Genomic DNA, 24225 nt, shown 5'->3' on the forward strand with positions numbered 1-24225 from the left:
AAAACATAAATGCCGCCTAAAAAAAAACTATAAATGACAAAATATTTTCTTGTATTAGGATAGCACTTAACAAGCAGTGAATGTTTTCCATTATACCTTAGTCCAGACTACAATAAACTAGACTACAGTGGATATTTAAGACTAATAATATAGCATATACAAAAGACAAGACTATAGTCCAGACTATATACTAAATCACAGTCTAGAACATAAACTAGACTATAGAACATACTATAGACTAGACTGTATTTTAGATCAGACAATAGACTAAGATATATGCCTTACTAAAGTCCACACTATGGACTAGACTACAGTTATGACTATGGTCTATAATATAGGCCAGGTTAGGTTATCACATGTAGCCTATTTTGGCTTTACTTAGATCCATGTTGATCCCTTTGTAAAAATACCTGTAAGATAACAAAAAGAAGAGATAGGGGAGTGTAGAAAACAGAGACAGTAGCAAAGCGGTAGAAAGGAAGATTGCTGAGAATGAGAAGACCAGACCAGTGGCCATGGATAAAGAATCTAAGTAACATGTTCACACCCATTCTAACAAATTTATGAACGCCAGAAGACGTTCGTATAGATCGCCAAAATAGGTCGATACAAGCGCCCGCCAGAGCAGGACACATCCTCATTTTGACAATACCTACAAAAATCGTTGAAAGGGATGCATCTAGCATGGTTATCAAATTTACAGTGGCCAGTAATAATAGATATCAGCCTACATAGTTGCGGTCTTTGGAGACCAAGAAGATATTTGGATCTGTGTGGGTTCATTTGTGGCCACAGCCCTCTAGATGTTCATGCGACCATTTGTCACGAGCTTTGGAGAGTCAGTTTTCAGAGATCTGCTTCTGATTTTGCCAAGGTATAAGCAATGTCCTTGAGATGTCATTGAGATTCGCCCGGCAGCCATGGAAAATTCTTGATGTGAAAAACACATCAATTAGGGATTTAATAGCAGCTTGACTCTTCACATCGCTACAAGATGACTACCCTTCGTGAAGGCGGGAATATAGTGCAGACTTTACAGTATGTTACAGTGCAAATTATAGAAAATATACTAGGCCATAGTCCAGACGATAGACTAGACCATAGTACATTCTATTGACAAGATATACTAGACAATAGTCTAGATTAATATCCAGAGTATAGACTAAACTTTAGTCCAGAGTTAATAGTTTAAGAAACATAAGACATTATAGTCCAGAATAAAGTCTGGAACATATTCTAGACTAATCTATAACACAGTCTATACACTAGACTATAGATTAGACTAGAGGCTAGAATATATATTTGGTCTCGACTATAGACAAAACTATACACAGGACCTAAATTATAGACCAAACTATAGACTTGGATATACCCAACACTATACACTAGACTATAGATTGAACTAAAGACCAAATTAAAAACTAGATTATAGACTAGACTTGACTATAGACTACACACTAGACCATACACTAGACCATAGACTAGATCCTTGAATAGAATATACACTACACTATATACAGGACTGCAGATTAAAATATAGACTAAACTATAAACTAAACTATAGACTAGACTAGAGTCTAGACATGACTATAGACTAGATTATAGACTAGATTGTGGACTAGACTATAGACTAGGGTATAATCTAGACTGTATACTAGACTACATTATAGACTATAGACTGGACTAAAGAACTAGACAAAACAAAAGACTAGACTATAGACTTAACTCGACTATAAAATAGTCTATAGGCTAGACTATAAACTAGACCACAGACTACGTACTAGACTATATATAAGACAATATACTAATGTATAGTTTAAATTTTGGACTAGTCTATACACAAGGCTCTATATTGGAATATAGATTAGACTGTATACTAAACTGTAAAGAAGACCATATACTACAGATTAGACTATAGACTAGAATAGCCTGGACTATATAGTCCTTACTACTGTCTAAAGTATATTTTTAAATATACATATGGATATACCGATGATAGGCTTCATCATAGTCTTGACTATAGACTATGATGTCTATGGACTATAGGCTGTAGTCCACACTCCTGTCTAAAGTATCTTTCTAAATAGGGACTTTTAAAGCTATATATTAAGGATCAGCCTATTATACACATCTACATATATGTATATACCTCATAATACTCAAACAAAATATAGAAAAAATCAAATGGCAGAGATTTATTACATAAAGCAAAAATTTTAATACCCTGCACTGTATACATACATACATACATACATCTAACATAAATAGCTAAAGATTAAAAAATACATATGTATATGTATATGTACAGGGTAAATCTGAAAAGTTTGTGGTTAACTGTCTAGCAGAAAGGTTGTTCATATATTTTGGATGATAAATATAGAATTTTGTAAAAATGTTTTTGAAGAAGCACCACCCTAATGTTTTGCCACTAAAGGGTTTTAACGTTTTTATGTTTCTACAGTGATTGTGTATAGAATTTTTTTTTTTTAAATTTTTTTACAAAATTCAGGATACAGTTGACATGTAAAATGAAAAACAAGTTAAAGTTCTTATTCATAAACTTTTATCAAAGGTCTATAAATGAAATTTTCATACAAAATTTGTTCTATAAACCTTTGATAAATGTTTATAAATAAGGCAGTAAAATACAAAACTAAATCGAATATTTGATTGATAGTGATGAATGTGAAAAAAAAACGTGAAAAAGTATTACTTTAATTTGACTAAAGTTTTAAAATAGCAAAAAAACGCAAGGACGTCTATATTTTATCAAACGATGTTTAATTTTCCAAATATTTGGCGAGATTTTACTTTGCTACATTTTTGAAGTTCCCGCTAAAAATTATTGTTATTAAGGAGTTAATAAGTGGAAAATTTAATTGTTAATAAATATAACAAAATATTTTAGCAAACAGAAAAATTATTTTTTATTTATTTTTTTTTATTTAAAATAAAATGTTTTCGTTACGCTTGTTCTATTGTTGAAAAATCGTATATATTTCGAGCATAAAATATGGCTGCCAAAAGTTTTTTTTCCGGTGACTCATTTAAGTAATTTATTTTAATGTTGTTTTCGTAAATCATTTCTACTTAAATATTTTCGGGGTGATTTTAAATATGCACATACCAATACACATACAAATATTCCTGTATGTTTTGTATATTTTTGTTTAATGTCAACTTAAATTATTAATAAATTTAAATAATTTTTTTTTTTATAAAAAAAGAAACCGAAAATAAATTTATTTAAAACATAACAAAATAAGTAATTTTTTAAATAATTTAATTATGTGCAAAAAAACCTAATTTTGATGGTAGATTTTCTAAAAAAACCCATTTAAATTTAGGTTAAACAAAAAACACACATACTATAATAAACACTTAAACAATATTATTTCCACCACACACATTCAAACGTGCCACGACGTAAATGTAATGAGGAATAATTATCTGAAAATCTCATTGTAAATGCCAAATGGTTTAAGGCAAAATTAATGAAAATTAAAGGAAATTGTACACATTTTTCTGTAGTAAGCATTTCTTAAGGTTTTAAATGTGTTTAGGTTTTTTGTATACCCCATACCACTATAGTGGGTGGGCGTTATTATGCGTTTGTTCTGATGTTTGTAACAACCCAAAATATTGGTTCTACAATCACCTTAAAGTGTACCAATCGGCTCAGAATCATTTTCTGAGTCCATGTAGCTATTTTGGTGATATCTTGATCCGAAAACGCCTAGGGCTTTTAAATCCATAATTATTTTAAATGTTCTGCAAAACTTATATTGATATAAGTCTAAATGATATCACCAGTTTTTGTAATAATCCGGTCTTTTTTTTTAATCCGGTCTGAAAATGACTTGAACTGTAGTAGGATAGAAGGAGGACCATACGCCACTTTTCTTTTGAGGCGGCCTAAAATGAAAACCACAATACATGTTCTTAATTTTTTTCTTGGTTCGGATACCTAGATATGTTGGCTTTAGTTTTATTCTTTTCAATGTTTCCTAAGTTATCCACATGTACATATTTTTTAATTTTTCCATGGGCTAAATGCGCCAAGGGGATGGGACAGATTTGTCGTTAGTAAAATAAAAGAAAAAATTACTAAAATAAAAACTTATTTTGCTGTTTTATACTTTAATTCATTAAACAAAGTTTAATAAACCAAAAAATTTATTGTTTAATTCACAAAACTTAACAAAATAATTAAAACAAATTTTTACTGATTTTTTCTATATTTTAACCAAATTTTGTTCTACATCACAAGCATTACATATATTTGGCGCATGTGCGCCATGGGTAGTTCTGGGGTTTAGTTTCAATTTTTTTCGGGCTTCAAATTATATTAACGAAAATATTATTGTCTTATTGTTCACTATTATTGACGTTCTAATACTGACCAATATATTTTTTTCTATCACAAAAACTAACAAGTAAGAGTGCTATATTCGGCTGTGCCGAATCTTTTATACCCTTCACCATAGTGTATTTTAAACATAATTGATCTTATAGTCTAGTTAATAAAAACATTAAAAAATTTGAGTCGATTTAAGCCGAATGTTTCGGCGGCGGCTCAAGCAACTAAATATAGTTCGGCGGCGGCTAAGCTCCAACTCGAAACCGATCGACTTCGACCTCTGATTCATTGCTGGTAAACATTGACGAGACGTAGATTTTGTTTTTGTTTATCGTAAAAAAAATTGTTTTAAAAAGCACTTGGAAAAAAATTTGTGTTAGTTTTAAATTTCAAACTTACATTATTCGCATAAAAATTATTGTACAATAACTCACAATCTACTCTCATATAATTGAAAACGTTTTAAATACTTTTTTCTATTCATTAAAAAATATATTTGCAAAACAAAAGGGAAAATTAATTTATTTTAACAAAAAAATGCAAATCATATTTTTTTGCTGTGTATTTTTACACAGCTGAATAAAACCAAATACATCTACATACACACGTGTACATCTTTTCTATATACAGTGTTTTTGTTGCTTTTTTAACAATTTTTTGATGAAATTTTCAGAGGTTGTCTCGGATTTTTGCTCAAATCTCCGTTATTTACCGACCGATTTTGCTGATTTTAAATAGCGATCTTCTCGAAAGCATGTCTAATAGAATTATTGAAGATTCGGATCTCGCCGATATCTGGGGTCCTCTAAAAACTGATTTCAACAGACAGACGGACAGACAGACAGACGGACATGGCTTAATCGACTCCGCTATCTATAAGGATCAAGAATATATATACTTTATAGGGTCGGAAAATTATATTATAGAAATTACAAACGGAATGACAAACTTATATATACCCTTCTCACGAAGGTGAAGGGTATAAAAAAGTTAGCACAAAAAGTTCACACAGTGAAATATTTTCACAGCCCTTTGAAAAACAATTAATCATGTCTGCCTCCCATCATAAGTAAAGTTAATGTTTCAAATTTTCAAGGATGATAGATAATCGATAAACGAAAACAAAATTTTATAATGCGATAAAATCGATTACTCGGTTATGAAGTTATTCGCATTGACAAATGTGCCCCTATGGCGTATCATCCCCCTTTTATCACTATTAAATTCTTATTAAAAGTAGTCTTTAATCCCTCTACCAAAATTTATAAGTATGGGATCATATTTACCCCTGTCCATATACACGCAGAGAAAAAACATGGTTCGACATGATTCCTACAACTTTTATATGTTTCAAAATAAATTTGATTTCGTTAAATATTTTTTTAAGAAAATTATGATCACATTTGTTTGTAATATAGTCATGTATAAAAATATTATGATAAAATATTTCAACTGTATTTAATCATAATATGATATTTTAAAATTTTTACAATAACCATAATATGTTTCTCTTAAAACATTGGATAGTACTATAGTGATGTATAACAGTTTTGTGATAAAATATTTCAACTGTATTTAATCATAATATGATATTCTAAAATTGTAAAAATAACCATTATATGTTTATAATACAATTGTAATATTAACCATAATATGTTGCTCTTACAACATGGTTATCACAACTATGTTTTTCTTCTCTCTCTTTTAGAAAATCTCATTTTTTGTCAACAAATTATGAAAATATTTCGGAATTAATGTTAAAACCCAAATTAAATATAAAAAAAGAAATCTTTATTTGTAACATACTCTCTTGAGTAGGATGTCATAAGGTCCACCATGCCCCACTACTTATTCTCACTTGTTTTTAGTTAAAAAAAAACAAAAAATTAAGTTGGGACTAAAATTTGACGCATTCAACGCAAAAAGCATTAAATAAAATGATTTCATCAAAAAAGAAAAAAAAAAAAAATAAAGAAAAGAACCTCTTAAAAGAAATATGGCGTCATCAATAAATTTTTCACTAAATTGCAGACTAAGTATATTAAGTCTGCCACATACCTTTTCTTGTTCAACAAAAAAAAAAATAACAAAAAAATTTTACAATAACTATAAAAAGTTATTCTTTCTTAATCGATATTTCTACAATATTTTAAACATAAAAATATTTCTTTGTTATCTTGCATTTTGTGGCATGAGGCAGATTCTACGTAGAGTTTTCTACTTTTTTCCCGATTTTTTTTTTGTAAAAAAATCTCTAGTCTGCTTAACAATACGAAAAAAACACATGCAATTTATTTTAATGTCGTCTTGGAAAATGTCCTATGAAGTTCATAATATTTGTTGAAAGGCAATGTACTTATGTAGTAGTTATAGAAGGAAAATTCGAAAACGTTTTTTTTTGTACTTTTCGTTATAGATTTGTAATGATAATGTTTGAGTACTTAACATTATTATTATGTTTTATGGTCGAGGTAAGAGTGAGCACAGAAATTATAAATGTCAGACTATCATACACAACAAAAATGTGCTCAATTTTGGAAAACTTTATCGAAAAAGTTGGGTACAGAAGAAGGGAATGAAAAGTTTTACACATATGGGAGCTGCCTATCCTCCAATTCTTTACCCAAAATTTCAAAAAGTTATTAAACTTGTTTGTGCAAAATTGAAAAATTCTAGTTATATTATAATAATATCTTATTAGTATGGTGACACGCCCTCTATTGATAGTCCTGCCCTGTTCTTATTCAATGTTTCTTGTGAAGAATTCGAGGTTTCTCTCTAGTAGTTTTCCAGATAAATGGCTGTTTGTATTTAATTCATATGGTAGATGCCACGCCCTCTATGGCTTATCAGCACATATATTACCCAAGTTTTTACAAAGAGGTCAAAGTTGTCTGTGCAAAGTTTGAGAATTCCCTCTCGAATAGATTTCCAGATATATTTATTTTTTTATTTTTTTTTTTGATCAGCCTATCTATTGCTTATCAGTCTATATATTACCCAAATTTTGACATGGTTGTCAAAGTTGACCAGGAAAAAATTTAACATTCTTCCTCTAATAGTTTTCAAGATATATTTAGTTCAAATTGGACGCGCCACGCCCCCTATTTCTAGTCTATATATATTCATCCAAATTGTTTATATTGATTTCTATGATGACCGTATCAAATTTGAGAATTCTAGCTCTGGTGGTTTCACAGATATACGAATTTTTTTATTACATTCATTAAGGAGTTATCACGCCCCCTACTTTTAGTCTGCCAGTTTTATCTTAAATACTGATACTACATAGGCTTCGTAAGGATTTTGCTATAGTTTCGGTTATATTTTTTGCGATATATTGCTTTCATATTTTCTTTATTTGGGAGGTGCCACGCCCACTCTAGCTAGTCCGCCTATTTTTTTAATTCGAGGACTCTATGGTATCACGCCCACTTGAAATTTCGTAATTTCCCAAAATTTTTCCTTCCAAAGTAAGTTTGTCCATTCACACAAATACTTTCAAAATGCTCGACTTTTACAATGAAGATATACCAAAGACCAGCAAAGGTACCAAAGAAACTCGCAATAAATCTTCGGGTCTTGAGCTATGAACACAAGGCAGTAAACCCATCATGGCCATCCAAAAAAAATACCACAATTTCCTAAAAGATGAAAATGGATCAAGTATAGAGGTAATATTGGCCTCTTGGTTTTTACTTCATTTTGGGTTTTCAAAGAGAATTGTAATATAAAGATCCTAAATTAGACCGTTATAGAAGATCTGCGTGTGGAACATTATTAAACTGAGATTATATATAAGATTAAGTAGATTTATCACATCATGACATAAATTGATTTTTGATGGACTTTGTTATTATATATGTGTCTTGCTACTCAGAGACAGGCGGAATATGATAAAATCATATACAATCTCAAACTCTTAACTTAACAAAATCAAAAGTGGACCCTGAAATTAAAAAAACAGGCTTTTAAAGACAGATTGATATTTTACTCTCGAGATAATACAGAGAGGACTACGACATCGTAGGTGATCCATGAATAATGGACCTTTCGAAAAAAGGTGTTATACACAGTGTTGTAAACTGGAAATATTTTTGAAATTAATATGACATTTCTGAATGGCTGATCCGTTTGGAACATGAACAGGTTTAAATGATCCTGATATTGATCAATAGGAGAGCTTAAATCCTGCAAATTTTAATGATTAATCCAATATTTATAACATTTATACAACTCCCAGTTAAGGTACTAAAATCTCAAAGCCGAAAATAACAAAGTGGAAACAATTTTACATAAAAACCAGATATTTTCTAATGCCTCTAAATTTGTTCGTAAATTTTACTCCCCCATACCACTGTGCATTTCTTTCATTAAAGAAAAGGAAATGAATAGAAATATTCGGTGTTGTTGTGTTATTTTTTTTTTCATGTTCTACTCTTCTCTGAATTGTATTTTGTATTGTTTAATACTAGTTGGCCAAATGCCAACAAAATTCTGCCATCTTGTTGAAGTAGCATTTTAGACTAAAACGCCAACAAATAATGCAAATACAGCAACAACAACAACAACAACAACAACAACAACGAGAACAAGGTATGTTTGTATAAAGACATGTCGCCAAAAATCGGAAAAGAACTAAAAAAAAAAAATATTAATTGTTTTGTTTGAGCACCACAAACTATTACTAAAGTAAATGTTGGCCAAATGTTTGAGTACTTTAAACTGCTGTGTAGGAATATTTCTTTTAGCTGTATCTTCTTTATACTTTTTAAACGCCCAATAAAACTATTTTTTTTGTCAGTAATGGGCACTCCTTTCAGAGATAGAAAAAAGAAAAAAATATAAAAGTATACATATAAATAATATGTATGTAATATTAAAGGTATTTGTTTAGTTTAATTTAAAATATTTTTCGCTTTTTAAGCAACATTTTTTATTATTTTTCTTCTGCCAGTGGCAATTTCTATATATTGGCGGCAAATTAAACCTCCTCAAAATGACAATTAACATTTGCCAACAACACTTTCTATTTAAAATAATATAAAAAAAAACAACGAGAAAAGAAAATTAGAAATAAAAACATTTAAAATATTTTTTTGTTAAATGAGTTCGTAAATGTCAAGTAAAAAAAATATGTTGCTAAAAATTGTAGATTCTTTTCTATGCTTTTACTAAATCCTGAAATTTTTTTTTGCTTTTTTTATTTAAATTATTTCTTAATTTAATTGTTGCAAATGTGTGTTGTTTTGTTTGTTTGTGTGTAGTGACCATTAAACACCTTGTACATGAAACATTATCAAATTGGAATTTATTATACAAAGTTGTTGAAAAATTTATAATTGTTTAAATTATTTATTATAATTAAATAAAATTAATTTAAAGTTAATTAGTTATGAAAAAAACATTTTATTTACATATAGTATATAGTACAGTCTGTCGAGAATTGTCGAGAATAAAGTCCAGACTATAGTTTATTTAATAATTCGAAACTATAGTCCAGTCTATAGTCCAAAATATAGTTTGTTCTATAGTCGAGACTACAGTCTATTGTCCAATATATAGTTTATTGTTAAGTCCAGACTATTGTCTAATCTATAGTCCAGACTATTGTCTAATCTATAGTCCAGACTATTGTCTAATCTATAGTCCAGACTACAACCTAGTCTATAGCCCAGACTACAGCCTAGTCTATAGTCAAGACAGTAGCCTAGACTATAGCCTAGTCTTTAGTTCATAGACTATAGTCTAGTCTATACTCCAGACTATAGTCTAGTCTATAGTCCACACTATATCCAGACTATATCTATAGTCCAGACTATAGCCTAGTCTATAGTCCTAGTCCAGACTATAGTCTATAGTCCAGACTTATGCCTAGTCTATAGTCCAGACTATATTCTATATATAGTCTAGCCTATAGTCCAGACTTTAGTCTAGTCTATATACAGCTATATTGCAAAGTATAGCACAATCTATAGTCCAGACTCAAGCCCAGTCTAAAGATCAGACTATAGTGCAGTTTGTAGTCAGATTAATAGTGGAGTATTTAGTCTAGACTATAATTCAGTCTCTGGTTCAGACTATAGTCTATAGTTCAGACTATAGTAGATTAAAATGTATATCCCAGATTATAATTCAGTCTATATTCTATTCTGTAGTAAAGACTATAGTCGAGAATATAGTCTATTCTATAATCCAGACTACTTTTCAGTCTATAGTCCAGACTATAGGCCACTCTATAGTATGGACTATAGTACAGACTATAGTTTATTCTATTTGTTACTATTGTCCATATAGTTCAGTCTTTAAAGTAGTCTTCTACAGTCGATTCGTTAGTCTAGATTATTTTTCAGATTCAGAGTAGAGTTTAGTCTATCATTCAGATCTATTAAGCTGTTTATAAACAAATTTATATTTAAGTCTATAGTGCCATTGTTCAGTTTATAAGCCATACTATAATCCAGTTGTTAGTACAGACTTCAATCAAGTCATAGTCATGTCAATGGTAAAACGTTTTTAGACCTAAATATTCCGTGATCCGTAGAATGAGTCTATAGTTCAGTCAAGTCCAAATTGTCGAGTGTATACTACAAACTACAAACTGTATCAATGTATCAAACGGCATATCGGGGGAGGATTTGTATGGGGTCTAGTTAAAATTTCTGGACCGATATTGGGTAATTTTTATACCAAAACTTTAATAAAAGGTATTTGTTTGTTGAAAATTCTACCGTTTGCACCCTGACCTGTATTAATTAAACTGCTTATATCATCTTAAAATTTAATAAGGATTTAGAACGTAATTCTACTGCTTATTGCCTATTGGGACCTTTATTGAAAGTGTATATATATTTTATATTACTGCTTTTGTATATACAGCTGGCAGCTCTAGAATTGTGTTTGTTGCATATAATGATTTATGTTTTGCTGAAGATGTTGGTTAGAAAATGCAAGTACTTTATCATCATTTGTACATCTAAAGAGCATTAAGGGATTAAGTTGAAATATTAAAATCAAGCAGCCAACTAAAATGAATTCAATTTGGGCTAAAATATGAAACGTATTCAGTTTAGCAATTGCAATTGAAGAAGAAACTAATAAATCATAAAAGTTGAACTAACTCTAGGGAGAGAGAGAGAGAGAGAAAGAGTAACAAAATCACCAAAATGCTTAAAAATACTTAAAAAAAATTGAAGGACTACTTATTACTTTTAACATGCTTGAGTAATGATAGCGCATTTTAGATAGCATTACTTTGCTACTTATAATAATAATTTATGTATTTTTTTATTAGCCATAAAAATTTGCTTTAAACTTACTTGTTATATTAACTAATTAATATGTATGGAACCCATTATTTGTAAAACTAAAACTCTTGCTTACCTGCAATTAGACGAAAAAATTAAAATAAATTATTAGTAATAATTGAAATTTATGGACTATATATACGTGTTTTTCAACTTAAAAATCATAGAATGTATGAATATTTGAAACAGTTCTATTTAATTTTAAATCTATAGAAAATAATTTATTATTATTTATTTTCAAAAATGTCATCTCTATTTTGATGTGTTCAAAAATTTTAAATCTATTTTAACTAATTTAAAATGTATGTGAAAAATGTTTATGATTTTTTTTCGTCAAAAAAAAAAAAAAATATTTACAGATGATTTATTTTTGAAATTGTCAGTGAGTGCATTTAGTCTTGTGATCAAATTAGTGAGGAAAAAAATATCGCACATTATTCTGTTTTAAATGGGTGGCTTGATTTAAAAATAAACCTTAAAGGTGATGATGATATACCCTCAAGCAGCTAAATGCAAAAATGACGTAAAAATCTTGAGAATTTTACATGTGATGTACTTATACATACATGTATGTATGTATGTAGTTGATAAAATGTGACCAATTAAAGGGAAAACAATGTTGAACCTCTTCAATGATGTCAGTGTAGAATATAATGTAAAATTATTTTAATTTTTAAAGAAAAAACAAAATGATTAAAATTTTACAAATTATAGACTTCTTTTAAACAGAAAAATCTAATTAAATTCTTAAGCTTTTCATTATCAGATCATAAAGTTATATTATATTAGTTTTCTTTATTTAACGCATGTAAATTTTTTAAAATTACACTAATTATAATTGTTACAAAAATTTCATGAATGTTGTAGAAACACGCTTTTTTTCGTTTCAATGCTTTTTTTATAAATATGCGCCAAAAGTGACACAATTTAGTTCAACTGCATTTTAATTTAAATAAATATATTCAGGTGTTTTTATCTAATTTTAATTAACGATAAGGTGTAGTATACTCTTGAAATGAATGCAGTAATTGTCAATAAAGCCGTACAGTGGAGTTAACGAATTGTAAACCTAAGATTGTCTATTGTCTGATCTACATTGTCTATAGTCTAGTTTATGGTCTAGTCTATAGTATAGACTAGATTATGGACTTGACTAGACTATAGAATAGAATAGACTTCAGAATAGTCTATAGACTAGACTTTAGACTAGACAATAGACGAGACTATAGACTAGACTATAGACTAGACTATAGACTAGACTATAGACTAGACTATAGACTAGACTATAGACTAGACTATAGACTAGACTATAGACAAGACTATAGACTAGACTATAGACTATACTATAGACTATACTATAGACTAGACTATAGACTAGACTATAGACTAGACTATAGACTAGACTATAGACTAGACTATAGACTAGACTATAGATTAGACTATAGGATAGTCTATAAAATAGACTATAGACTAGACTACAGACTAGACTATAGACTATACTATGGACTAGACTATAGCCTAGACTACAGACAAGACTTTAGACTAGACTAGACTATAGACTAAACTATAGACTAGACTATAGACTAAACTATAGAGAAGACTATAGACTAGAGTATAGACTAGACTATATAAGATTATAAACTAGACTAAAAACTAGACTATAGACTAGTCTAGTCTGTAGACTAGTCTATACCTTCGGCTATACTAAAGACTGGACCATAAACTAAACTAAGGAATAGGCTAAAGGTCAGACTATAGATCAGACCATAGACAAGATAGTCTATAGATGTTATGCTATTTCAATTTTGTTTCTATTATTCTTTGACACAAAATCTTTCAAAGTTTATTAAATAATTTTTAATATATTTTCCCTAAACACCCTAAAAATAGCTAACAGCCTAGAGATTTAACACACTTTACCAGTACGATTAACCAAATTGCAAAAATAAAAAATGTTGTTCATATTTAATGGCCCCATAATTTTTGTACACGCGATACAAATTTTCCATGTTTTCTATTTAGGGGCCAGAGCAAACTATTTGCCTGTCAACACGTACATATGAATCCTCAAAAGAGTTTGCCCTTTCTTAACATAAAAAAAACATACATATTCCAATGACGAAAATTTTAAGTTGTCACAAACATGTTGACTAAAATCTATAAAAAAATAGTTTGATAATAAAAATAAAAAATTCAAAAATAAAATATAATTTATTTATTTTATTGTTGATTTTTTTTTGTGATTTGAAATGTATGAATGGAAAATAGCAAAAACGCAAAATAGCCAAGGTGGGCACGTTTTTTCGTGCGTCAGCAATATCAAAATTTTCTGATACATATTTTTTTGGATCGATATAAGTAATTTGGTTTAGATTAAAGGAAATAGTTATATTGTTTGTTTTGAGGCTTAAAAATAAGATATACATAGTATACAAATTCATATAAATGTTCAAAGACTAAAAAGAATAATATGTCAGCATGACTTAGCTCTTATAGAAAAATATGGAAATATGTTTACAGCTGATATCGGAAAAGTGAGTTTTCTTGTTTTGAAAGGAACCTACACAGAGGTAAAAATAGTAATACGAACCTGGTACCAAATAGACATCAAATGTTTTATAGTATATACATACGTACGAAAAACACTAAGTAAAGTTGACAACATAACGTTACCAACATTGCAATAATTTGTTGTTGAAATCTAAATTTTATATACATCCATTGTTGAAATGTTAACAGACTAATAAAATTAGTAGACGGGCCCATGTAGTATATATTATATTTTTATAAAAAAAAGTTTAAAAGAAATTAAATTTTGTTTATGTGGCAACTCTTTTTTAAACAACATTATCAAAATCTATGTACAATTTACCCCATTAGCTAGTGGGTTTGTCTTGTTGGTCAATCAAATGAAATTAATTTAAAAACAAAATTTAGTTCCTTTGCTATTAGAAATGATGACGCTCATTAAAATTATATAGACGTAAACAAATATAAAAATTCATATACACAAACACTTACACAGTTGTATTTTCAGATTTTTTTTCATGCCCTGCAGATCTTGACAACATTACTCGCATTAATTCATGAAGATATCAATCGCTTATTTTAGGTTTTTTACGATTATTTTCCAAATAAAATTCCTACAATAAGCCATCAAAAACTTTATTAAGCATTTATTAATATGTAGTCTGGGATTAGCATTTAATATTAATATACTGCTTGCGAATTAATTGGTGAAAGGTAATGAAAATGTCACCAATAGTCACTTTCAACATTATATTGGACTGAAGAAGTAAGTTAGGTTGTTAGGAGGATGTATACTACATCAAATCCAAAGAAATACACCTAGGTCACAATAGGGCCTGTTGTGCGCTCCTTATCATAAGAAAACAAGGAAACTGAATGAATTATTTTTCAGTGTTCAGAAATTCAGTTTCTGAACTTAATTCCTAAGAATCTTCTCATCAGTGTTAGTAAGGTATTTTATGTTAGGGTCACTCCATAGGTTTTTTGTGGTTCTACCCGCTGTTTCATTATTCCAAGAGGTCTTATGGGATTCTCTCAGCCATATTTTTAGTTCAGCTTTTGTTGCGTTGAATGGTTTTGCGTTTGTTAGGTTAACTGCTCTTTCTTTACTGACTACTCCCGAGTGAGCTGGTACTCATATGATGTGAACTTTACCTCTGGGAGAGTATTCAGTTAAAGCTTTCTTACAATCCAATACGGTCTTAGATTTAGTTCTATCTCCTGATATCGCTCTAATTGCCTTCTGGCTGTCGGTAAATATATTAAGTGCTGTGGGCGCCATATATATTATAATCCAATTTACGCATTCCCTTATTGCTAGTACTTCTGCCTGGAGGCTTGTGTTATGGTTTGGTAAGCTTTGGTCTATTTCTACTTCTGAATCTTCAATATAGAACGCCAGCCCTACTTTATCCTCCAATTTAGAGCTATCCGTTTAACAACGGATTCCTACTGGTATTTGCTCTAATATTCCGTTTGACCAGGATCAGCGTTTCAAAATTTCCGACATATTCTGTGTCTGGTATACGATCAGGCACATCCGATGATTGTGTATAACAATCCAATGTGTCCAATATACTATGTTGACGTGTCCTATAACCGCTTTTGGCCAGTTCACATAAAGTAAAGAGCGTTCGGCTATAAGCGCCGGCTCATATCTTCAATATGTTTCCATTGGTGGAATATCTAGCAACGTTTCCAGAGCAGTATGTACGATGGACTCCCTTTAGTAGTTTAATATTGCACTTTTTATATAAAGCAGTCCACCAGATTAAAGAAGCATAAGCTAGAATTGGTCTAATTACACTTTTATAAAGCCAATTTGTCATAGTAGGACTAAGACCCCATTTCTTGCCTATAGTTCTCCTACATATCGCCCAGCACCGATGTGCTTTGTTGATCCTATCCTCTATATAGTGTCTTTTTTTAATAACAGCTAAGGATTACAGCTAAGTACTTAACTTTGTCTGTCACTGGTATTTTCTTGCTCAGGAAGCAAGGTTCGGTTTACGTAGAAATTTTTGTATTTCTTGTGAAAAGGCCTCTCGGTTGACCCTAGCTTAAGGACGTATTTAGAGCCTCTTCAGCTCTTCTACACAAGAAGTTACTAAGAAAAAGGGGGTTTCTAGAAGAGTCTGAGAAATTATTGAAATTCGTAGAACAAGAACTTTTGTACATTTGTGACAAGTGTTGCCTTTAAATCTGCCGGGTTTATTTCATTAAAAAAAGAACTAAACATGTGTCAAATGTATTTCAGTTTTATCAGTTCCTTAAGTATATTTTTTGTAATACTTTCATATACAGTTATGCGATATATTGAAAAAATCTTAAGGGCTTGTCGAGCAACGTAACGTAGACTTTTTCTGATAATAATTTTGTTGTCTTTTATGCTTAAGTTTTTTCTTTAGTGTTCTGTAAACAATTCCAATTTCAAGGATTTCCTGGCCAGAGGTTTAGTTTTAAAATATATTACTTTTTTTAAAAAATTTTAAACTACAATATTGGTTAATAAAATTTTCATTTTATACAAAAACATGAAAAACTATTTAAAAATAGTGAAAGAAAACTAATAAAATAAATTTAAAAACTAAGTAATATACTTTGAATACAATAAAAAGAAAAAAACAAATAAATATTCATCATCGTTGTTTGAGCAAAAAAAATAAAAATAACCAAACTGACAGACAGACATACAGCCAATACGTTAGACTGCTCGACGAACCAATGAACCAACCCCCCATCACCCAACAATCAGAGACGACAACAATGAGACACAAACCATCTAAAGCCAAATGGAATTCAGTTGGTCACATGATTTCAATTTAATTATCACACAAAAATTTAATGTACTGAAAAAAAAAACAACAGCAAAATTTAATGACGTTCTTCTAGACTTTAACAAATAAAACAAATAAAAATATTGCAAAAAATGTAAATTTATTTATTATTAATACAGAAAATAAGAAATAAAATAAACGTAAGTAATTAAATATTTATAATGCAGTCGGTATAATTCAAAATAAATAATACAAAACAGAAGAAAACAATTCTGAAATAATGCTGTAATACTTGGAATAATGGAAATTATATATATTTTTTTAAATTTAATTACACAATATTTTTTATATTGAACTTTAGATTTCATATTTTTCCAAGTTTCAATTGAAACAAAGAGTTTTAAACTATAATTTAGTTAGAGCTGCAAAGTTCTAAAGTTTAAGTATTAGAATAGAAGTGTAAACTTATATACCGGGTACTGGTATCTTTATTCATTAATAGAAAACAATCATTTATAAACTGAAGCTATGTATACGCTTGTATACATATTACCATGTTGTCAGAAAAATGTTCAGAAATGTTTAACAATCATGACAACTTACAACTTTTGTCCAGCAACATTCTTAGAAATGTTTTTTTCTTTCTCTCGGTTGTTACACATTTTCTGAACATTTTTTTGCCAACATTGTAAGATCTGACAACCGTGTAATATATACTTGTGGTTTTAAGATTTTCAAAATATTTCCTTTCCTTGCTTTATATCAGCGATAATTTGCAATTATAAACCACAAAAACTGTCATTGTCATTCATCGATGATTTTGTAATGTATTAATTATAAATTTGATCTAAACATTTGTACAATATTTTATAATATATTACAAAGATATTTTTATCTATAATAGGCGAATGAAATTGAAACCCTCTTTTTTTAAAACGGCAAAAAATATCACGCTTTTTATAAAATTATTTGTATTGTTATTTAATAAACAAATATAAAGTGCTTTTGGTTTTTTAAATAAATAATAAATTTCTAGTGAATTATCACATTGTATAATTTAAAGTTTGTAACTCCCCTTAAGTTCGGTCGGACTATCCCAAACTACCTATTTAACTTACCACTTAGGGTTACTCCTAGCTTACTCCAATCACTCCAGGTATCTAACTATTTTACCATGTCCCTATCCTGCAAGAACGTCAGTCATTATCCTATATATTACAAAGAGACAGACGAAAAGCTTAATGCTCGCTTAAAAACGGGACACTAAAGTCACGATTATCTTCACCCTAGTTTACAAAGGGTACATCCGTGGCGATATACAAATTAGAACCAATCAGATAGATAGACGTTAGTAGAAATCTTTGTCTTTTTCGGATGCATTGACTCTTTTTCAAACTGCTGGGACAGTTTTTAAAGGGCCAGCTATTGTCGACAATAAGACATAGCTTTGTCATGTAAATTTAAGAATAAAATTTAAGATCGCTAGAGAAAAAAGTAGTAATCGTAAACTTTCTGCAAAGAAACTTTACTTAATGGCACTTTACACGATCACATTTTTTGCATGTCTTCTAAAGAAAATTTTGACAAATCATATTACTTGTGTACTCGTGTGAAGCCGGCTTTAGTGATTTTCATCGCCAAATATTTAATCTGTTTAGCAGCTGGATTAGTTATTTAAGTTCTAGTTCAGTTCTAATTCAGTTGTAGTTCAGTTGTAGTTCAGTTCTAGATCAGTTCTAGTTCAGTTCTAAATCAGTTCTAGTTCAGTCCTAGTTCAGTTCTAGTTTAGTTCTAGTTCAGTTCTAGTTCAGTTCTAGTTCAGTTCTAGTTCAGTTCTAGTTCAGTTCTAGTTCAGTTCTAGTTCAGTTCTAGTTCAGTTCTAGTTCAGTTCTAGTTCAGTTCTAGTTCAGTTCTAGTTCAGTTCTAGTTCAGTTCTAGTTCAGTTCTAGTTCAGTTCTAGTTCAGTTCTAGTTCAGTTCTAGTTCAGTTCTAGTTCAGTTCTAGTTCAGTTCTAGTTCAGTTCTTGTTCAGTTCTAGTTCAGTTCTAGTTCAGTTCTAGTTCAGTTCTAGTTCAGTTCTAGTTCAGTTCTAGTTCAGTTCTAGTTCAGTTCTAGTTCAGTTCAGTTCTAATTCAGTTCTAATTCAGTTTTAATTCAGTTCTAGTTCAGTTGTAGTTCTAGTTCAGTTCTAGTTCAGTTTAAGTTCAGTTCTAGTTCAGTTCTATATCAGTTCCAGTTCAGTTCTATATCAGTTCTAGTTCAGTCCTAGTTCTGTTCTAGTTCTAGTTCAGTTCTAGTTGAAGTTGTGTTCCGTTGAAATCGTGTTCCGTAAAGCCTAAATCCGGCTGCCCTCAGGATTTTAAACTCTTTCCATAAATGAGTTGCTCAATGGTAAAAAGCCTAAATTTAGTCTGTAAAAGGTTAACCTGGTAACACTGATTCTGGTTGTTGTATTTAATAAACTATCATTACATTACATTTTGTTTAAATTGTAAAAATTAAAACACATACATACAATTTTGTAAACTAATCTCATTTGAAAACGTTATTATTACAGTGTTAATATCGTTTAGTTAGAACAAATTATATGTTAAGTTCAATCATATTATATTACAATTGTTTAAAAGTTTCAATTCATTTCATATAAAACTTGTTAATTTATTATTATTTGCTAAAAAAATACAATTTTTAATTATTATGTACATATGTATATGTACATATAATGAGTAAGTTCAAATAATAATACAGAATCTAATTGTACCTATTCCAAAAAGGTCATTAGTTTAGGAAAATTTGAATGAACCAATTAGAAATGGGATTGACATGAAAATTTAGTACAGAGGCAACTCCGTTCAAATTGCTTAGACTATTTTCTAAAATACATGTTAGTTTAGCTAGAAAATGGACTTTAATGTTTTCAATCAAAGTCGAGTTTTGGTGTGTAATGAAAGCCAGCACAAATTTCAATATTTTTTGCCTTGGGCCTCTGAAATACATCTACATCAGCGGCTACGTTTAATCTGGAAAGAAGACGGCGACTTGGAAAATATTACTGGCGGCTAGCCGCCGCCGATTTGAGACGTATCGGCTTGTATCTCTGATTCAAATACATAAGTTTCAGTTAAACATAACTTCTTAGACTAAAGTTAGTACTTTTTCTTATGTCGCTGGGGCCTCGAGTTGTACACTAAAGTACCAGTCAGCATTTGGAATTTGATATTCCACATATGAGAGTACATACATATATTTTCGTATATCACTATAAAGAGAAGTCAAAGTCGAACTGATTATATTTGATGTACTCTGGCACTTAACAAATACAAAACGAGTCTGACTGCCAGTCATATGTACAAATTTTAATGATTTATTGATTTTATTTAATTTTTAAATAATTAAAAACACTTTACGTATAAAAATTACAAATAAAAACTGTAAAATGAAAAAGATAAAAATGAAACCCTTCTACAGCACCGGATTTTAAATCTTGTTTATAATGCTTAATCCCTAGAATACATATACGGGAACCAGTTTTTTTATCTCTACAGTGAGGAAAGTATTATGTGTTTCAGGCAGATGTATGCAACATCCCGTCGGAACATTATCAGTCTATTAAGCAGTTCGATATATAAAGTGATTTCCACCAACGTCTTACAAACTGGTTGACTCTCAATCGTCTATTTAGTGTCTCCTTTGTAAGCGAATATGTGGACACTAAAGAAAAACAAACTTAAACCTTTTGTCTATCTCTTCGTAATCTATGGGGTGACGATTGACTTCCTAGTAGAACGCACATTTTAAAAGAGCTAGTCACTTCAACAATCGGTGGGTAGTTATGATAGTTAGTTCGAGACTGTCCGACTTTGTATGAAATAGTATCATGATTTCACTTATATTACCCCTCTGTAGTGGAACCTTTGGAATAGGGTATAATTCGAACGTTTATGACTAACCAAAAATGTTTAACTTTTAAATATTTATGTTTATTTTGTTTTAAGAAATTAAAAAATATATAAACTCGTGTTTGGTATTAAAATAATCATAAATATTTAAGGAAAAATACTCAAAAATAAACAACAAGAACGTATGAGAGAGACGACCAGAGAAGGGGGAGTGGAAGGGGGTCAAAAAACAAATAAACTTAAAGCAGCATAATTAAATTAAATGCAAAAAAAAAAACTAACAACATGAGACAGGTCTCATACATGAATTTATGCATATGAATACAAATGCAGGTATTATGTACGAATGTATATAAATTGAAACCCAGGGTTGGGATTTATAGATCTTTACAAATATGTATTCAAAAGTTTAACATTCTTTAGGCGATTTCTTTATAGTTTCCCTATTCCTTACGTTTCATAAAAATATTCCAAAATGTATACGTTTTTTCAAAATTTACCATTACGATTTACATTTCCATCTCTGCTAGTACGTACATACATACATAACTAATTAAGTACGACAATAACATGAACATTATTTTAATAGACATTGTTTTTCTCTTATTTGTACGCTACTCTCTATGTTTTAGTATGATGATTTTTTTTGCTGTTTGTGTTTTATTTGAAAAAAAAAAAAACAAATTTTCAAGGTTAACAACACAAAAATTTAGTAGTAATTTTATGCTCAAAAAATTTACATACAAGCATGAGTTCGCATGTGAAACACAACAACAATGTTGTCAATGTTGATGGAAGATTAAAAAAGCTATAAAATTTCAATCTAAAATAAAAATGCAAATTCATTTTATGCTATACATTGTGATAAATTTTATTAAAAGATTAAAAGTACAGTCGAAGTTGGGTAAAACTTAACATAGTTCGATTGCAGACATACTGGCATAGTCGATTAAGTTCTGTCCGTACCGTATACTTTCAGGACTGAAATGTTCAATAACTATATTATGTTCTTTCTCATTCTTGTTCAGTTATTTAAGAAACTAAGCAAAATTTAATAATATAACTTATAATAAATATGAACTTTTCCCTCGACAATGTAAAACTGAAAAAAATTTAAATATAATTTGGTTATAACATCGATAAAGAGGCGGAGCCGTTGAACCACTTTCGGAAAGATTAAGAAAATTTCAAGCCATCTCGAATTGATTACTTTAAGTTGATATCGTATATGCGATTGAAGAATTTATCTACTAACTTGGATTTTTCTATGAAATATAAATTATTGGGATGCACTTGATCCCCTCGGTTTAATGGAATATTATCAGTATTATATTCGACATAGATTTGTATACAATTTCATAAAACTAATATTTGCTTTTTAAACAACTTAAGATAAACCTTTTATTTTCTGACAACCCCGATTTCAGGCCAGATTTGCTATTTGCATTGTACAGAATTTTAAAACAAAGATATTCGTAATGCCCAAGTTTAACGGTATATCTTGCAATGATTTATACAACCTAACGGAATCTCTTCTTAAACGCGGTATCTATCTATCTATCTATCTATCTATCTATCTATCTATCTATCTATCTATCTATCTATCTATCTATCTATCTATCTATCTATCTATCTATCTATCTATCTGTCTATCTATCTATCTATCTATCTATCTATCTATCTATCTATCTATCTATCTATCTATCTATCTATCTATCTATCTATCTATCTATCTATCTATCTATCTATCTATCTATCTATGTTAAAAAACGCTTAATTAGCCACATCTGACGTAAATATTCATATATGTACGTTATGTGTAACCCCCTCCTTTAAACATGTATCCCCAAGTTTTAAATTTATGATTTTAGCAAAACAAAATCCCCTAAAATTATAAAATACTATAAAGATTATTATTATTAACCCTTTAATAAGCGTAAGAAAAAACAAATTAAATTTTCTTCTTCCCCCAGAAAATAATAACCCTAACAGGCCGTTGTAATCATAATTAGTTATTAGCTTGTTGTTGTAAATTTTTCTACACAATTACCAGAGAAATTTTAACACCTAACCTCCTTTCCTCCCCAATTACTAACACCTCGCCCTACAAGAAATTCTAAAAGAAATTCAGAGAAGGTACAAAAAGGAACGGAAGAATAATTATGGGGTCTGCTTAGGGTATACATCAACAAATCTAATCACAATTTGTGTTTCTAACGTAATTGAGAAAACGAAATTATTTGAATCTATGAATGTACGTTTGTTAGTGTGTAATAAAATAATTGCCGGCATAAATGGCAAATGTACACACAACAATAACAACAACCATACAACAAATTGTTTAATAATTTATTACAACATTTCAAATACTCATACACAGTTTATAATATTAATAATATTAGACAAACACACATTTTTACACAATTTCAAAAACACAAAGTTCTCTCTTTCTCTTTTAGTCTCTGACATTTTTTTGTCTCTTTTTCGGTTTTGTTACTCATTTCAAATATATTTGCCAAATAGAATATTTATTTTTATTTTGTTTTATTAAAGCGAACATGAAAAAAACAATAACAACAACAATTACGTTTCTTAAGAAATTCGAACATAATGTTCGAAAATACTATAAAATTTTCGAACATTTTGTGTGCGAGTGTGTATTGCTATTAAAGAAAATCATGCGCATTTTAAATTCTAACACTTTTGAAAAAAAAACTTGTTTAGAGCGCCATTAAGGCAAATGCTCTCTATAACACACACTTAAACAGAAACTGAACTAAATAACAACAAAATAATAAAATTTTCTCTCAAACTAAAACACTTATCTCTCTCTCTTTGTATATTGTATATTGGTAATTAACAATAAAACTGTTATAATGCTTGTTTGTGGATGCTATTGAGAGTAAAAACATATGTTTATTGTTTGTATTTTGCTTTTTCTACCCACATTATAACGGGATTTTCTGTCATTATTTACTTACTAAAGTATAGGTATGTTAATAGGTATGTATGTGTATGTGTGTGTGTGTGTGCTAAAATGTTGTAATATTCGAAAATGTCCTTCGAATTTCCGGGTTTTATTACTTTGACATTTGCATGTTGTATTAGTGTTGTTGTTGTTTAAGTATTATATTCTATATTTTAGTTGTTGTTGTTGAGCAGTAAATGCAATAACGCTAAACAAACAATAACAACAACAACTACTTGACATATTATTTTTATATTCTTGGTAAATTTTCTTTTGTTGTTTTTATTACTTTTCTTTTTTTTAGTTTTCATTTTGATACAATTTGCCTTTTATGGCCACATTTACTGTTTGTTCGTAATATTGGGGTACTGTATCTTCCACTTCCT

Source organism: Lucilia cuprina, chromosome 5, assembly GCF_022045245.1.
Source record: "Lucilia cuprina isolate Lc7/37 chromosome 5, ASM2204524v1, whole genome shotgun sequence".
Lineage (NCBI taxonomy): Eukaryota > Metazoa > Arthropoda > Insecta > Diptera > Calliphoridae > Lucilia > Lucilia cuprina.